Source organism: Pseudorasbora parva, chromosome 23 (genome assembly GCF_024679245.1).
Source record: "Pseudorasbora parva isolate DD20220531a chromosome 23, ASM2467924v1, whole genome shotgun sequence".
Taxonomy (NCBI): Eukaryota; Metazoa; Chordata; class Actinopteri; order Cypriniformes; family Gobionidae; genus Pseudorasbora; species Pseudorasbora parva.
Genome location: NC_090194.1, coordinates 27,547,747 through 27,567,529, shown reverse-complemented (window position 1 = coordinate 27,567,529; position 19,783 = coordinate 27,547,747). Strand labels below are relative to the sequence as shown.

At 38.6% G+C, this 19,783-nt stretch overlaps 1 protein-coding gene across 3 annotated transcripts in view; it reads left to right on the top strand.

Annotated features, from left to right (window-relative positions):
• Positions 1-19,783, top strand: part of nrip1b (nuclear receptor interacting protein 1b) — a 38,856-nt gene that overhangs the window by 12,495 nt on the left and 6,578 nt on the right. The window contains exon 2 of one of the 3 annotated variants that reach the window (XM_067432663.1): positions 670-918. The exons of 1 other annotated variant lie outside the window; for it this stretch is intronic. The gene's annotated coding sequence lies outside the window, so the exon portion shown is untranslated. Of the gene's footprint in view, positions 1-669; positions 919-3,837; positions 4,172-19,783 lie in introns of those variants that run through there. One more of the 3 variants, XM_067432664.1, reaches the window with a different exon arrangement.

Below are 19,783 nucleotides of genomic sequence, written 5' to 3'. Positions count from 1 at the left end.
GAATTAGTGTTACAATTGTAACCTGGACCAAAGATCCTTTTTTTAATGTAATAATTGATATATCTAATATCTAAATTTATATAAAACATTGTTTTATATTAATCACTATACCATAACAATTAGTTAAACTCTGTATAAATTAATTTAATTGGTTGCTGATGGACTCTATTATTAGTCGAACTAATGTATTTTAGTAAAATACTTTTATTTATTTTATGTATTTTAAAATGCTTTAAAATATTTTATGTAAAAATGGTATTTTCAATTATTTATTTATTGATCAAATTGTTTCATAAGTGTTAAAATAAAAAATCAGAAATAGGTCTAATACAATAACAATTACAACATTCTTTTCCCAGTAGTTTTTCCCATAAAATGTGTGTATTGATTTTTATTGAAACATTTTTTTAAACAATTTTCTATATTGTTGTTGTAAATTTTTGCTCACATCATCTACCCCTCTCTAGTGTGTTTTATCATGTCGTTGCTCCGTTTCTCGTCATGTCTACAGCACTACTGAACCATGTTATAATCTCTGTAACATCTATTATGAGCATTGCTTCCTGCTCACTTCCCTAGTTTGAGTCTGATACGAATAACCCACGGACCTGATGGCACGAATGACCTTTGGTCTAATTGAGTGTTGCATGAGGATCCTGTCCCAAACAGGGCTTGGCGGGTGTTCCTGCGGTAATCTGATGAATTCCAGCGAAGGTGAGGAGAGCGGTGACGTCTTGGACTCCTGCGGGCTGCCAGGGGAGTCCACGGCAGATGGTTTCCAGCAGGATCACATATGACATGCGATAACGTTACAGTCGGGAAAGGTCAGTCGACGCGGCACCGCAGAGCCTCTCGCAAAGGACACGATCCACGCGTTCCCGGGCCAGCGCGATGTGTTCCTGTTAGCTGCGAGGCAGGGTTGGTGTTTAAACATGACATTTCTCCCCTCTTCCCCCACCTTAGTGTCAATGTACAGAGGACAGTCCAAATATTTGTTTAAAGTGATGAACCTTATGCAACCAAGGGCACTGCATTTGCATGATGATAAAGGTGCTTCATGCTCTCCTGTAACGTGCAGTGTCACACTTTTAGTGTTTTTTTTGTGGCAAAAACTATTCTTTTTTTCCCCCACTATAATTCAAATGATGAAGAGCAGAGGTATGAAATGACATGTACCGGGATACTGGATATATTTAGTGATTATCGCTTGTGGAACAGCAAAGCCATGATGTTCACCTGCAAATCATGTTGACCCTGTTTATTTAAAGGAATATTCCAGGTTCAGTGCAATGTTGTTATAGTATTGTTTGTATAGTATATAGTTTGATTTTTATTTTAGGTCAAGTATTAGTAATTTCGGTATTTTTATTAGTTTTTTATTTATTTCTGCTTGGCTTCAATTTATTTTTTACCTTACTTTACTTTTAGTACTTCAGCTTGTTTTATTTCAGTTAGTTAGATAACAACAAGAATACATTTAGATTTTGTCTTTTTAATAAAAAAAAGCAACAATCACTGGATCGCGGTGAAGGGAAATATTCAATCTGTAAAAATAAAAAGTTTCAATAGTATATCCACAAAATGTAAATAATATAACAAATTTAGTGTGAGAGAAATCACTTGCTAACCTTTCCTGTGTAAAGTTGTAATCAATTTTATTGATTGATTAAGACAACACAATGCCTAAAACGACCAAAAATGGTGAGAACAATGTTTCGTCTCAAGTTCTAACAGAAGAAAGAGCTCTTGTAACATAATCTTCACATTTCTGCTTTTTAATTTTCCAAAAATTAGGACCATTCATGTTTGTTTTAAGTGCTTCACTGTAACCCCCAACCCCCAATGTTGTTTGTTTTGACTCATCCCTCGTTTTATGTGGCAATCAATATTATACCACTAATTAGAGCTGCACAATATATCGAGATTATAAAATTATCACAAATGTACATGTATTGCGATATTACGTGCAATTGCGATATGCATATCTAAATGATTTTAATAGGCTACTTCAACATTGTGAAAAGTGTACATTTTAGGTCAACATATATAGCAGAGAATAGACTGGGCACCCGACTTTAACGACTTACTTGACGTTAGAAAGAGTTATTAAACGCAATAACTTGCAAAAAACAACTCATTGCAGTCTCTAGCTGTCTGCTGTCTGACACACACAAAGCGTGTGATCCCTTCAGTTCTGTTTCGTTCCTTGTTACACACTCGAACTATCAAATACACAGTTATGTCTTGATGAGTAGTCATGTAAACAGTTGGTTATGCTTTCAGTGAATGATATCAGTTGGAGGGAAAACGAATGCATGTCAATAGGATCCTTGCATTAGGTCTTAAAGTGACAGGCTGCTAATACAGTAAACCTGATGCTGTCTGTCAAACAACAGAAGAAAAAGAGAAAATCACACTAGTGTTCTTGGCTGAATAACCTTTGTAGCTTTATTATGTATCAGTGTATTATGTACAGTAAGACTACTGTAATTAGTTCTTATTTTTAATAACAAAGATAAATTAAAATAACAAAAATTATCATCCACCCCCTCTTTGGTTCAGTAGTCTTTGGCTGTGTCCGAAACCTGGAAAGTGCTGCCTTCGGAGGACACATTTCAATGCAGAAAGGCATCAAGCAATGTCCGAATCTAATGTTTGCTTCCCTTCCTGTCTCCTGAGAGACCTTCATCTGATCAATGTTTGAAGGCAGCATACATGTATCCTTCACTGCCTTTGATATCCCACAATCCTGTGCTTTCCATTCAGTGATAGTTGAGCCTGGAAAATAAGATAGCGTCCGAAAGTTGCGTTTACTGGTCAGTTTGTGTGTAAATGTATGTTTTTAACCAATATTTTCCACTTCTGATGTCATTTCAAACGAGAAGTGACTAATGTAGTAATTAGTTCAGCTCTCACCAAAGGTCTCTCTATTTTGCTGTAGATCATTAAACTGTTACCCTGCCTTAGAAGTCTGTCGGAAATCAGCTTTGTGAGGTGCCTTCATGCACAAAAAGTCAACTGCCTAGGTTTTCGGATGCAGCATTTGTTTACCTGGATGTTCTTGATGTTAAGTTTTAGGTTGATATAACTATATATTACCAAGTCAAAGAGTTTTTGGTATTGAAATATTGGCATTTACATTTTTTTCTTGTTTACACTGATGTTAAAATTATAATGTCAGATTTGTGACAATTTTTTGCTGGTCAGATTCAGAAGTTGTAGCGACGCTTTCTTTTCCCAAAAAGAATGTGAAACGCATTAATGTTATAATTCTCAGTTTTTAAATCAATTTTTAAAAAATTTAATTTAAATAGATTTTACACACTTAAATATCTCAGTCCTACCACAAATGCTGCCAAATGACCTTAACATGTAGTTATGAACCTAGAGGCTTTAAGAAGCCTTTTGCAGATGCCAACATGCTACAAATCTTTCTTACAAACTCACACATGCAGAACTCCAGCTGATGATAACCAAAACCAGCTCATCCAGCTAGTCACTTAAAGATTTTTTTTCTCCTTGCTGTGGTGGGTGTCATCTCAGAGTTTGTTCAGGGCTGTTATGAACGTCAAGTAGTTCTGCCTCAAAAAAACGTGTATTCCAAGTCGGCCTGGCTAGTGTCTCAGTTGCCGTGGAGAGTCATCTAATCCCCTGAAACGGAGACAAACAATCTGTGGAAGAAGGTTAAAAATACACCAGTGAGACATTTTGAAATTCCGCCTCTGTCTGAGTTCAGTGCTAAGGTTAAAGATCCAGCATTCAGATTAGACTCCCCCACTGGGGAGGAGATAACAGGCACGCAGATTGAAAAAAGAGAGAGAGAGAGACGTTTGGGTTGAGGGGGGGATTTGAGATGTCTATCTGGCAGTGTGAAGGTTTTTGTCTTGCAGATCCAGTTCAAGGACGCCTAGAGGCAAGGCAGCCCTGACTGTGCCAGCGATGCATCTCAAGGTCACATGCGCTCACCCTGTGACTCTCAGCAACAACAGGAAGAGGAGGGCGGGGGAAATGGGGGCACTGTAAAATCCTTCATTTACCCCACGGTTAACCCCTCGATGCCTTCCTGTGACCACAGATATTGAGGCGCCAGTCAAGGGCTGTCTTCGATTATCTTCAGACGCTTTGAAACAACTCTGCAGTGCCACATATTCCGGTGCAGCCAGGAAAGAGGGTGTGTGTGGTTTTTAAAATCGGGATGAAATGGAGGGAGAGAGGTTTTAACGTAACTTAGCTATTCAAACGGTCATGCTAACCGCTTCCTTTCATGCTTTCATCTTGTGCATGTTTTTTTTTTTTTTTTTCTGCGATTAACAGTTAAAGCTCTGTTAAGTCTCACTGCCCTAGTGCCCTGCGGTCATACATGAGCTTAATGTAAAATTTCCCTGTTTTATGTCACACAGTAGTTTTGTCTGAAAGAGTCTTACTAGTGTTGAGAGAGCATTTAAAGGATTAGTTCATGATTTATTTTCTTCTGGGGAACACAGAATATCCAGGCCACTTTTTCAATATAATGAGTCAATGAGAACTGGAGTTGTCGAGCTCCAAAAAGCCCAAAAACTATAATAATTTGGTTCATTTTGGTTACCCAATGTATTTCAAGTGTTCAAAAAGCTTTACAATACTGTTTGTGTATGGACAAGACCGACATTTAAGTTTCGCTTTCTTTCGCATGTTCATGCGAGTTCATAATAGAAGTAGCATTTTTCTGATTTGTGGATAAGTTATTCTTTTGAGTACGATCTTGTCAATTAATAATTTCATCCAGTTCACAGACTGCGTTTCCCAAAAGCTAAAGTTCAAATCCTTCTATGGTCTCTACAATCAGCTTGGCTCACGATGCCTGGTCTGAATGATTCACTCACAATTTGGACTGCGTAGAGTCAGTGATCCAGTCACAGCAGCCCAGGGAAGGATTGTCATTGAATAACGACTTATATTTTGGACTGTTTGTCACCATAAAGCAATTTTATTGCGTTTCTGCCATTTTTATAGTATGAGCTACTTTTATAATACTTGTGATGCTTTTGTGAAGTTTGAAAGATTGCCCATTCTTTTAATTTACATGTAAGATAAGTTTATTAGTTTAAAATTAAAATCTAATAAAAAAATGTATAGTAAGCTGGTGTTTGGTGGGCGTTCTGGTGCAATATGGCTGTCGTCGCATCATCCAGCTGGATTCTGCATATTGGTGGTGGTTGAGGAGGAGCCCCCCCACCCCATCCCCCTTCCCCAATCCTTTGAGTTTTGCCAACTTTGTGAGGAATTATTTAGAAATGTATGCAGTCAGTTACATCACATTTTTAAGTTAAGAAAGATAAAGTTTAAGTTAGCAGAACTTACAGATTTGTATACGTTTATACATTTTAATTACTCTTAATAACTTAAAATATTTAAGTAAGCTAATTCATACGTTTAAATAAAAATGATCAACTGAAATATATTATTTGTGTGTGTATATATATATATATATATATATATATATAATATATTATTTGTGTGTGTGTGTATATGTATACACACACACACACACACACACACACACACACACACACACACACACACATATATATACACACACACACACACACACACACCATATATTACTAGTGGAAACATGCCTTTAACTAGATAATTCAATAAATGCTACCTTGCTAATTGGCAACACGATGTAATGTTTTAATAGCATTAGCATAGCATTTGCTGAATGAGTACGGCGATATAGAACATTTAACACTGCATTCTCAAACTAAGATCATGCTCCACTTGATTTTTCAATGTCCAGAGTTGTATATACCTTCTCAACTAACATAGCAAAACATTAAACACTACTTAATCTCCCACTTAATATTACAACAACAAAAAAACATATAACATTTAATTTTAGCATTTACTCTCCATTTTGAGTGTCATGGCAAACATGCTGGAAAATTTGGGTTACTATTTAAGCCTGTCTGAATTAAAACAAACAATTTCATACATCTTAAGTAAAGTGAAACAATTCAGATTCATTAAAATAGTTTCAATTTTGTCAACTCGCAAGAAAAAGTTCAAAATATATCAGTTTAATTCGTTTAGAATAGATTGAGTTAGCTCTACTCAAGCCAAATCATTATTTTGAGCATTAGGGTTCTTAGCACGCTAACCTCTTTAAGCTTAATTTCAGAATGAACCTGGTTGACCTGATGTTTGACTTCAAAAAATAGCTTTGCAAAAAAACAGCAGGTATTCAGGTATCTGCTAAACTAATCTGTCCCTCAGGCCATTATCACCATTTTGCGACTTTTCGATTAAACAGAGAAACTATGGAGACTAAATGATCAATAACCACTGTCATGATTCCGGATTCTGTCTGTCGTAAATCTTCTGCCGGTGGCGTCCAGCTCATTTAATTTTGCTGTTGCAGATTAGTTTCCGTCTTACTCAAAACAGAAGTGTTTTGAGATGATAAATTATACAATCACAACAAATTTGTCAACAATTTCCGTGCTCCCTTACACACTGCCGAGACTGAAACGATCGGCTAGTTTGCATTGCGGTGCATTGTCTTAAAAACACACACCCAAACACACACTCACACACATAGTGCAAAAAGGTCTGTGGCAACGGTGGGGGATGAGCATAAATCTTTAATATTAACGAGTCTTGCTGTGGCAGGAGACCCAGCAGCTTTGTCCCTCTCTCCTCTTGGCTCGCCTACGCTCCCTCGTCATTTAATTAACAGTAGGGAGATTATGGAGGCCCCAGGCTTGTGAAGATCTGATTTAAACATGGAAATGTTACATTACTGTCGTTCTTTTGCCAGAAAAAGGTTGGAGAGGAAGTAAAAAGATTATTTCTCTGGCCCTCCAGTCCTCCACATTACTGTAGTAGGGTATTGCAAACTACCTCACAATGTATCTTATTGCGATACAAAAAGTCATGATTTAATACATTACAGTGCTTTTACATTATTGGATCATGATTGAAACTGCAGTAAGTTGAGAAAGTGTAACTGTGATTAAGTTACAAGTTTACCGTTACCTGTTTGGCCATATTAGAATTGCACGTTTCAGAGTTTTCACTCATTTTGACTATCTGCTTTTTCCTTATAATTGATATATATAATTGATTTCACTGCTTTAAAATTTACTCAATTTTTTTAGTGTAAAAATGTTTCACCAAAAAAATTGAGTAAATCATAGTATTAGTTTTTAGAGTGTACAAGACTTTAATGATCTGCTGGTAAAATATTGTTTCCAGATCCCAAAGCACACCTTTAAGGGTTTAGTTGAGTCCATGCCTTGGAGCTAATCGTATCAACATAATATTAGGAAGGTGGTCATAATGTTGTGCCTGATCGGTGTATGATCGTGTCAGCCCTATTCGCACACCATATTGGGTGTGTGAGTGTTTTTTTTTTTTTTTTTTTTTTTTAAGAGTAGATGTTGCCATTGGTGTCTGCTACAGGATGAACGGGGCATGCCGGTAATCAGGTTCCAGTGCCCGTAGGCTAGAAACCTGGAAGCATCGAACATCATGTGTTGCCCAGGCTCTTGCCTTTTCCTGGAACTGAAGCAGTTAATGTTTCGCTGTAATTGGCACCCGCAGCTGCTCTCCAGTTTGACAGGGATGAGTTTGGAGCCTCTGCCTTGCGTGACAGCTGCCTAATTGGGCATTCTCCCCTTGTGGCAGGTGCCGCCTCCTCCAGCCGGGCTGCTGAAGAATGGCAGAGGATTACAGATGAGGACATGGTGACCCTCTCTACCTTCCATTGGTGTGTGTGTGTGTGGTGTGGGGGGGCTAGTTCAATGCCATTGGGTTACCAGGAGGAGGAAGTGAGGGTGGGGTTTTGCCAGGTGGCGGATGACAGTGTCACATGACAGTGTCAGTGTGTCAAGGGCGCATACATCAGCAAGTAGTTTTTTTTCTGTTCGTTGTTTTTGAGGTTTTCACTCTAGTTTTATAGCTCCTGGCTGTCTTCACACTTCAGTTTGGAGAGGATGTCAGCTTCCTGTGTGTTCTTGTGTAGCTTCTTTTTCTGTTCTCCAGCTGCGTATGAAACCGCCATGGTGAGGTTGTCCTCTTGTTAGAGGCGATTAATGACTGTGTAAAATGCTAATTACTCCTGCTGATGTAAAATGTGCTATTGGCTTTACTGTACCACTGTCCTGTTGACCGCAGAGCAGAAGGAACTAAAGCACAGTGGCTACCCTTGGCCTAGCGGTTAGTGCATGTGCTCTCACACATTGAGCCCTGGGGCTCATGTGATTTTTGAATCCAGCTCAACATTTTCAAGTCCCATTTCCCCTTCTGCCAGTCATTTCCAGTCATCTTTTCACTGTCATATCAATAAAAGTGACAACTGTTTCGAGATGTGGTCTAGCGGTTAATTTAAAGTTATCTCAGGTAATTTCCTGATCCCTTTCTTTTCTGCCTATGGCTTCCTGATTCTTCTCCAATGTCCTTTTAAATTAAAGGTAAATTTAAACTAAAATACATTGTTAAAAAGATAATAAATTATTTATTTTTTAAATACAGTTAAATCTATATTATATATCTGTATAATACACATGCATAATCTGAGTTTTTACTGTATTAAAGGGTTACTTCAGCGATTAGCATATGGCTTTGTATCAGTAGAAACCCTGGAGAATATTCAAATTATTGTGCTTTCCCCCCTCATATCCCCCTGAGACAAGAGATTTATGCATTTTATTTCTGGAAAAATTCCTCCTATGATGCAAAATGACGATTTTTGCATCATAGGAGGAATGTTTGCCCAGAGGCTAAAGACTACAGCCAGCAGAGGGAGCTATTTCCGCATGTTTTGAATCTGCGCATGGGGGATGGGAGATTACACTCAGCTGGTAGGGAGAGCTCAGCTTGCAGACAGGATCATTTAAACGGAGCTATCGTGAGCAATGTAAGTCTTTTAACTTCTCAAATTCATTTCTATGAAAGTTAAGCTTGCAAAGACATGAACTGAAACGCGTGCCAGACTGAACTCCTGTGTGAATGTATGCCGCGAATGTAGTCGTGATTACCTCAGCTCTCATCACTCGTGCAGTTAGTGCTCAGGGCTGTGACACTCGCGTGGTGACACTCATTATATTGAACAGGCACGTTCAGTTTTTAATTGTAGTGTCTTCTCTAACTCAGTCACAGTAATGAAGTTGGTGGTGTTGGGAATGGCCTCACAGGGCAGCGAAGCATTCTGGGAATTGTAGTCTTTCATCCCCATGGGACAAAAATACATTTTCTGTCTTTTCTCAGTCTAGAAGACACCAAATTCAAAAATAATTTCACATTTCTACTGCATTGATGACCCAGTTTAAATACAGATTCATCTTCCCAGCGCTGAAGTACCCCTTTAAGTAAATGCAGCCTTGATTAGAAACTTCTTGAAATGGAAATGTTTGCTGTCACTTTTGATCAACTAAATGTGTCCTTCCTTGCTTTAAATGTTTTAAATAAATCAAACCTATGAACTATTTAATTATCATGATTACATAATGATTAAAGTCCAAAGGCAATGCATTTGAAAAAAAAAAATGTTATACCTGTTAGTGTTGTCACTATACCAAAATTATGACTTCGATACGATACCAGACTAAAATACCTTGATACTGATAATAAATCGATACCACGGTCAAACCCCCCCCCATGTAAAAGGAATTGAATTATATGACAACAGAACTTATTATTCATTGTTTTTGTTTTGCCCTGGTTTTGACCATTCCCTCCTCTTATTGCTATAATAACTACATGCCAGTCTGAACATAATATAGTATAATCTAGATTTTTAATTGTATCTTTGTTTTTAAAAATAAGCAAAAAAATGCAAATTAGCCTACAAACAATATGACAAAACAGTGCTTTATTTTTCAGATATATTAGGTCTATTTAACAGTAGCTAAAAGCTATTTAAGTCAAGAAAGTCCTCAGCCACATATGTTCATTAAAGACATATCCGAGTTTACCTGTGTATCAGGTAAACACAATATCTGTGTTTACCTAAATACTTGCACTATTTATACATATTTTTGACCATTTCAAACCCAAACAATAATCCGCGAAAGAACTAAATGGCGATCGCATCATGTCTGAAAGGTCAGAGTCCGGCAGCGCGAGCACGTCCCACGCTGCGCTTTTTCTCATGCGCACATGTTTATGTTGCTTTCTTTGTCTCGCGCTGCGCGTATATATTTAAATGGTTAGTTCACCCAAAAATGAAAAGTACTTCATTAATCACCGCTATCACGTGAGTTCACGTCAGAGACTTACACGGAAGACAATATCTTGGCGGATAAAGTCATTATTTAGATTTTTTTGCGCACAAAAACTGTTCTCGTAGCTTGGTAAAATTACCAAGTGTCCTAATGTTTAGTATCTAATGTTTAGTGAACTGTGGAAGCAGAGCTCTGCACACACGTCCTGACTCCTGCTGTCACACATCGACGCAAATTGAGAAATACAGCACATAATGGCGCTGTCCTCCTTAAAGTCCTCAGTACCAGTAGTCCGTAGCTATCTGTACCTTAAAGTACCAGTACTAATACAATTCTGTATCGTACCATTTGCAATAGCGGGGTATCGCAATACTTTTCTAGTAATACTTTTTCTAATTTTTTTGTTTGTTTTTTTTAAAAGCTTTTTTTACACATTAATGGAGAAAAATTTGGTAACAACACTGCTTATAGATGCCTAATGACCCTTATTAAAACTGTCATTCAGTGCAGACAGAAGCACATCGAATCCGAATCATTAAAGATTCAGCTCCATCCCTAAATTGTTATAAATTAGTTTTCTCCTCTGACATACCTTTCCCCTTGACTGTTTATATGGGTGACTGCTCATGTGTTTCTTTCTGAATGTTTACACTAGACTCATCTGTACCTGTGTGTGGCGGCGCAGGTGCGTGTTTGGTTTCTGTTTTGTATATTTCTGGCTGTAAGTGTGTCCACGTGCGTGTGTTTGTGTTCAAACGGGGCCGTGCAGCTGGGGTTGTACTCCAGGTTTGACTTTCACCTGGTTTCCCCCGTAGCTATTTTGAAGTGTATGTGGAACGGCCGTGTAATCTTGCACCCTGACGTGTACACACAGCCTGGAGGGCGGCAGTGATCAGCCCATCGCTTTTCTCATTCCCCTCCAGCCATAGCAACCCAAGGAAAGGGTTTAAACGTGTGTTTGAGTGAACGTGTGAGAGCGTGATCGTGTGTGTGCGTGCGCAGATAGAGAGATTCATTAGTATTCTGCTGAGGATTCCTGCCGGTAGAGCAAATTGATTACCACACTTCACCTGTCTGAGCCTCCCGAGATCTGCAGCGAAGACGCCCATTCTGTCTGCACTCCCGTCGCCTTCATAACGGAGGGCCACTCTCATTAGTCGTCATTTAAACAAGGCTCATAGTTGGGAATATGTTGTAAGTAGTCCTAGCAGTAGCAAGTGTGAAGATTGCTTCTACATTCCTGAGGGGTTTTCTGACATGAAGATTTCTAGCGGTTGTTTAAGGTGTTTTGTTGGAAGGGGAATAGATTGTTTGTATATTTGTGTGCGCTTTAAATTGACTCATCCATTCAGGTGACCTTTTGGAGTAAGACTGCAGAAACATGGAAATTCATATCTGTGCTAAACACTTGGGAAGTGTGTGGAGTAAACCAGGGCTGTGCATTATTCAGAATGCAACTGAAAATGCTTTTTTTTAAAAATTGCAACGGAATTTGATCTTGAATTTGAACCACAACTGAAATTTGAGTTTGAATTTCAAATTGGCAGTATTTTTATAAAATCATATAAAATAATAATTTTCAACAAGAAAATGTAGCTTTTTTTGAAGAAAAATGTTGAACTTTATAATAACAAGTTCATGTTTTGACTGTCATAGGCCTCACATAGATTCAGAATAATCATAATCATACACTATTTGTTATCGGCCAGAGGAGAACTGGTACCTCGACTGAGCCTGGCTTCTCCAAAGGTTTTTTTTCCTCCATTCTGCCCCTGAAGGAGTTTTGGTTCCTTGTCACAGTCATCTTTGGCTTTTGGCTAGCTCAATTGGGGACACTTACATTTCAGCTATGTTACTGATTTGTCCGCATTGACACTATATGACAATTGAAATGAGCTGATGACATCACTCTTTTCTCCAGAGCGTCTGTAGAGCGGAATCGAGTTCTGCATTTTCCTGTTAACACTGTGAAGCTGCTTTGAAACAATTGGCATTGTAAAAAGCGCTATATAAAAAAGGTGACTCGACATAAGGACATATGTGGATTATTGACGTGATATGGCACAAAAATAAAAAAAGAATAATAGTATTGTATAGTAATATAATTAGTAATATAATTAGTATTGTAAAGTTTTATAAATTAAAAAGAAAAGCATACAAGTGTTAATAAATACCTCGGGCATAATTTCACACATGCCTTTTTTAGTAAATGACAATCATTTTATTTTCTTCCATATATTTCTAAAAATGTAGGATCTTGATACATTTGCTCACTGAAATCCATGTCGTCTGGTGTGACACCAGATCTTGATTTTTAATCGGGCAATTCCACTGACAACTTTAATTAATTAAAGGACCCCATTCATGTTACTGTGAAGCCTATGAAATGTGCACAGAATTATCTTAGAATTGTTTAAATATTTAACTTTTTTGTAACCACTAAAATTGTATTTCTGTTGTCCTTTGGTGCGATTATATTTTTAATTCTGTCTGTAACTCCATTGGACACGTTTCAGTAAAAATGTAAAAACAAAACTATGAAAGAATTGACAAAGTTAGTGACCCCTTATAGTTTTTTTTGTTGGTAAAATACCACTTTTTTTACTCCTTATTTGTCAACTACCCATGTATGGATCAACGTGTAAGGACATTTAATTTCCCCGAATGCCATTACCTGTTAGATTTTTTTTTTTTTTTGAATTCTTAGAGTTCAGTAAATTCCACTTCCTATCACTGTAATATAACTGCTTGTGGGAGTGTCCAATTCAGTTAAAGTCAAGTGATGTTTAGGCCTGACATGTGGTGTAGTTGTAGGAGCAGTGAGGAACAGGGTAAGATCTATTTGTAACTGCCTGTGTTGCTATTAAAGAGACAGCGGGTGAGTAGATATGGAGAAGTTGGCATGTGGAGTCAAAGTGTTTTTGCGAGTGGCAGGATCGTGTGTGCGCACTACAGCTCCAGTGATAAGAGCGCAGAGTGAATGAGATGCTGTAATCTTACTCGGGTGGCAGTTCGTTGGCATGATCTGCCAACTCTTGTGCCAGATGGAATGATGCGCCAAGATGAGGAGCCCAGGTGCTTTGTGTTTTCATTGGTTAAGTGCACTTAATCGATTAAGAAAATTAATAGAATCTCTGGTTTGAATTGAATTTCTAACCTTATGGTGGAGTTTATAAATATGAACATTCTGGAGTTACTTGTCATGAACAGAGCAGTGGAATTACAATGAACTAGGGGTTATATTGAGAAATCGCTACATAAAAATGACATATCATTGATTTAAATGATTTGATTCGCGTTGGTGTCCCTGAACCACAAAACCAACCAAGTCGCACGGGTATATTTGTGGCAATAGCCAAATTTACATTGTATGGGTCAGAATTATTGATTTTTCTTTTATGCCAAAAACCATTAGGATATTAAGATTAGGTTCCATGAAGACATTTTTGTAAATTTTCTACACTCAAAAAAAGTCTTGTTGAATTTCCTGAAAAAGATGCGGCAAGTTAGCCTAGAAATCTAGACGCACCCTAGCGGGAGCAAATCTAATCTGCCCGCGAGTGTCGTCTAGCAACCCTCAATACCCTTCTGAGCTGTAAACGGAAAACTCTGGTCAAATCACATCGTGTATAGAGTCAATGGGTGGGGCCATAATGACAATAGCCGAGTTGCGTTTGCGTGCTTCTAGTAAACGCAGAAAGTGGCGAACGGCGGTCTTTCGAATCAGCTTTGACCGTGACTCTGGAAGACTTGGAGTTGAGTTTTTCTCTGAGAAAAGAACAAAGAACGGCACTGAAGTCATTCTTAAAAAGGGAAGATGTGTTCTGAGTTTTGCCGATTGGATACGGCGAATGTTTAATCTATCAACGATAAACGTTGCTCTGGTTGGTTGTAGTGCTATCCTATCGCGTGCAGAGGGAGTTTGAAAGACAACCGTTTATCCCGCCCCTCGGATTGAGCCCTGTCTATGGTGAGTTTCCACACCAAACATCTTGATGTGGGTCTGGCTTGTCAGGCTAGTGTCAAGTGGTTGCTCACAACTATATTGAGCAATTTTTACAATTAACAGTTTAGTTATATTAACAAAAGAAATTCAAGTAAAGAGATGAATATTACTTTGAGTAAATATAAACCATTTGAATTTGTCACTGTTACATAATATTTATATGTAAAGTTTACTTAATGTTATGGTAAATTTATAAAAGTTTATTGTGTAAGGTGAACACATATTTATCTATTTAATTTACCTTTAAAACTTTTAAATAACACCACACATATATTTTATGAATAAAATGCAAAAATAACTAATTGGACAAACTTTAATTGAGAGCAGTTCCAATCAATGAATTTGTGTGTAAGTGCAGCCTCAACACAGGCGCCTCTCTTCTGCATAATGGTAACCACAAAATTACAAGAACTCCTCAATGTCCAACATAACTGAATATTAAAGGAGTACTTTAGCGCTGGGACGATGAATCTGTATTTAAACTGGGTCATTAATGTAGTAGAAGTGAGAATTTTTGTGAATTTGGTCACTTCTAGACTGAGAACCCAAAACGTATTTTTGTCTCATGGGGATGAAAGACAACAATTCCCAGAATGCTTTGCTGCCCTACGAGGCTGCCCACTCCCAAAGCCACCGCTACTGAATAACTGTGACTTGATCACTTTCCCACCGTATTCATTTTCATAAAATCAGTTCCGTTAGAGAAAAGGGTCTGTTCAATATAATGTGATTTAGCCGCTGAGGGAGTGTCACGGCACAAACACTGCAGGAGTCAGATTACACCGTCATGAATGAGCTCTCGTGAGGAGAGCTGAGGTAAACGCGCGGGCTCACGGCATAGATTCACAGCGCGTGTTCAGTCTGGCGCGTTCTCAGCACAATCATTTGAATATACTCCAGGGTTTATACTGATACAAAGCCATATGTTAATTGCTGAAGTAACCCTTTAAACACTAATATAAACTAACATCTTTCCCTTTACTGAAAAACATATAAAGAGAGAGAGAGAGAGCGAAAAAAAAATATTGGTAAAAAAACATACATTTACACACAAACTGACCAGTAAACGCAACTTTCGGACGCTATCTTATTTTCCAGGCTCAACTATCACTGAATGGAAAGCACAGGATTGTGGGATATCAAAGGCAGTGAAGGATACATGTATGCTGCCTTCAAACATTGATCAGATGAAGGTCTCTCAGGAGACAGGAAGGGAAGCAAACATTAGATTCGGACATTGCTTGATGCCTTTCTGCAATGTCCTCCGAAGGCTGTATTTTCCAGGTTTCGGATGCAGACAATGTCTTACTAGGTCTTTTAAAGCCATTGATTAGCTGTTTCAGGTGTGTTCGATTGGGCTTTACATTGTCCCCCATTTTTTTTAACATGATACAATTTATGGAAACACAGTTTAGTCTCTAGGCAGTGTGTGTTTACAAATTGGTCATGTCTCTTTTGATTAAGTTTACTGTAAATGGTGTTTCTTAGTAAGTTTGTTCTGATTGACTTGGTTTTAGATTAATACCAGAGCTTCATGGCACGGCAGCAGCTGTTTACTTGCTCTACGCTTTACTACAAAGAGCAAAAGTTCACTGATGTGGACGCTACAGTCGTGTTTGTTTAGGTAGCACGTCGCTCCCCTTATTTAATTTTCTTGAGCGGTATTGGATTTACAAATTCTGTCCTGCATATCTGAGCGAGCGCCCGTAGCCCGGCTGAACACCAGCTGCCTACGATAACATGATGGAAAGCAGTTCGCACGGCTCCCTTTCCTTTAAAATTTCTTTAACCTTGGCTTACCTTTAACGCCGGGGAAGCGTCTGCCAGTCTGGTGTCAGATATTAGCGATACGCGCAGCAAGGACCGGGTTGTCACTTTTTATTAACACTGAGCGCTTTGCATGGACTCCAGCTGTTGCGTGCACTGAGACTCAGGCGGACTTGACCTTGACTCAAAGCACAGTTCCTGCGGCTCACCCTATTTTTAATCATGCATTTTAAATGGTGCAAATGGATTACGGTTCCTTATAATGGGGATCATTCATTAACCTTTTTTTTTTTTTGGTTGGGGTACTTTGTGGAACGGGTTGGAATTCCAATTAATTTCCTACCCCACATGCGAGTGTCACCGGATTGGCTTTGGATATCAAATCCTGACATTTGCGTCAAGAAGTAAGGCGTTCACAGTTAAGGCCATATTTTGTCCAGCTCCTCAGGGGAAATTGCCTCTCAGCCACTGATGATGGTTTGACCTTCCTGCTCGTGGTGTCTGGGTGAGCAAAGAGAGAAGCCCTGCCATGATAAAGCTTCCTGTCTGCCGCTGTTCCCTTCACCACTGGCTAGTGAAATCACTTAAAATGCTGTTGGGTGTGAATGTTTGACATTGTCAGAGATAATGGATAATCACTTGCGGACCGCTGAAGGGAGAGAGATGGAGGGGGAAAAGAGAGAGAGGGAGAGAGAAAACATATTTTGTATTTCTTGTTCAGCAGGGTCATGTGCGGAAAAGACAAATGGAGCGTATGGTACGAGATCGAATCTCTTTTATGCCTGCTTCCTCTAATAATAGACTCTCAGAGTATAAGATTGTTACTGAAGTGAATAAGTATTCATATACTTATTCATAGTAGGGCTGGGCGATATGGGTGAAAACTGTATCATGATATAAGTGTTTCATATTGGTCGATATGGATAATTATTGATTTTTTATTTTTTATGACCCATTTAAAATAAGGACCAGAAGAAAAATAAATTACATTTAAACAATTTTATTTTAAACGTAACCTTCCTCTGATTATACTTCCCTCAGTTATAAAGACAAATGTCAACAAAGCCATGGAAAACACTCAAATAATTCAAATGTAAATGTTTATTCTCGATGCGTCCGCGACAAAAAATATGTCAATGCGCTGAGAGCGCGAGATCCCATTTCGCTTAGCGGTTAACTTTCCGCGCGGCACGCAAACTAAGACGCACGAGTTCAGGCTAATCTGTCCGAGCACAAAATTAAACGTTTAAGAGATCGTTCATTTAGTTGTATACGTGTTCTCCCGTCCATATATTCTATTCTAATGCCACAAGTAATACTGGATTCTTTCATAGTGCGGTGTTGGTAAAGTTGAATAAAGTAAACGTTGTCATGTGTGTAACTTACTTCTTCTCACCGATGTTTAAAAGAATAGCACAACAGCAAGCACGTCAGGTTTAAACACTTCCTCAAACAGACGAGGTGCGCGCGCAGTCAGTGGAGGCTCACGAAAGGCTTAGTGGTAAAACAAGTTTGTGGTATTTCCAGTCTTGGTTGGGACGTCTTGCAGACGACATTTGTATGATTACCGTCAGACTTTAAACCCCTCCCCAAAAAATGCCATTCTGGCGAGCTGACTTGTTTTCCTCGCTCTCTGCAGCACTCATCACTTTACGCCGGTTCTGTTACTGAACCAAACTTGATACTGTTACATGATTGGTTGTTAACGGATCACTCTCTACGTTGCTAGGTTACCAGAGAGCGAGTGCCTTTCTTCATGCAACCGAATTTGCTCTGGTCTCTTCCGATGAAGAAAAGAAATATCGAACGCATTTTTTATTGATATCGATTATGTGTCTATCGCGATACATATAGTTATCGTTTAATCGCCCAGCCCTAATTCAGTCTTGCTTATTAGAAGGCATCATGTCAATTTCTTCTCACCTTTGTCATTCCAAACCTGTGCGACTTAAAAGATATTTCAGTGCTTTTTTTTGCCCATACAATGAAAGTCATTGTCTGGATTAAAACTCAAGAAGAAAGAAAGTCATACAGGTTTGGAGCGACATGAGGGTAAGTAAATGGCAGAATTTTTCTTCTTGGCTGAGCTATCCCTTTAGTTTTCCTTTTTTTTAATGGACTAGATTGATTTGTCCAGAATTATGTGTTTACTTTATTGTTCATATGGTCCAGTTTTTCAGCCTGTCTGTTTATCTTCTTTCTCCATCTGTCCCAAGTTTGAACTTTTATTTGTAGGGTAGCAACAACTCCATTGGCGGGAAATTAATCTTAATCTGGCCCATTAAGATTAGCGCGAGACGTCAGATGGCCCCGTTCTAGCAGGTTGCCGCCTTTGTTGTAAAATCTAGGTCAGTGGCCCAGGCTGATAATGTAATGGAGACTGAATAAGTTAATGAATTAGTTTTCCTCCTCGCAGTCGTAACTTGTTGCGTCCAACCGTTGCAACTTAGCGCGGTTTGCATCACATTTAAATGCGTGTGACCTTGTGCTGATTCTCGCAGGATTTTCCTGTCACGTCATCTTGAGGATCTTAAGTTACTACAGCACATTCAGGATATTCCAGGCGTGAGAGCACTGTTGAATTGCTGTAACAGCATCCCCAGCTCAAGGTCGAGCTTAACTCCTCCGCAAGCCACTGAAACACGTTACCCCGTTGCTGAAGGGGCAGGACATGGAGGGTAAGATGTTCTCTGGCAGCTGAGCACTGCTTTAGGGGAGCTGGAATCCTGTATTAATTAACCTTTGTGATGGTGGCCCTGACAGTGGGAAGTCAGGAGTGTTTATGGAAGCAGTTCTGACAGGGTTCAGGCCCGTCGAGCGAGCAGCCAGCGGTGCTGTCATGTTATCTGATGCCATAGCTCTGTGGAGGAGCGGTCTGACAGGTGTGCCATGTGTGCCCCTCTACACCTACCAGCCCTGCTGAGCCACTACTGGCCCAAATATGAGGGGCTGCTGACAGCCATTTTTGAATGGGCATTATTCACTGCTTTGGTCCTGTTATGCCAGGTAGAATGTCATTTCTGATTTCAAAAATGTATTTCAATTATAGTCCTTTTTTCCTGTATTTAACAGTAGTTTTTCAGTCGTAATATAACTTGGTGTTTGCTCCTATCTGAAAGAGATCTGCTATTTTGATGAACACACTCTGTGTAAATTTTTTACTTGAGGGTGCAATGATATTATATTTCTGACTGATATTGATTAAATTGATAATTATTTTCATATAATGGCTGATGATGACCAATAAATTAATGGTATCAAAATTCTATATTATTTTTGTCAAAAGTAAGATCAGAGCAATTTGTGAGTGACAGGATAGTGCGTTTTTTGTTGTTGTTGAAAATGCTTAGTGATAGTTTACCTAGATAGTTGAAGAAATTCATACAGGTTTGAAACAACTTGAGGGTGAGTAAATTATGGCAGGATTTTCATTTTGGTGTGAACTTTAAGCACAGCAGGATACCAAAAATTATGACTTCTATACGATACCAGACTAAAATACCTTGATACCGATACTAAATCGGTACCGCGGCCAAAAATAAAAATCCCTAGTAAAAGTAATTGAATAATATGACAACAGAATTTATTCATTGTTTTATATATATATTTTTAAACTTAATTCGGCCAGTATGTTCCTGCCCTGGTTTTTGACCATTCGATTCTCTTATTGCAATAATAATCGCATGCCTGTGTGAACATCCTTACAGAGATGTTTGCAAAAATCACGTTATCATCAATCATGTTAATATTCACTAACCTTTAACTATTCTGAATAAGTTGGGATGACCAAAATCTTATTTCA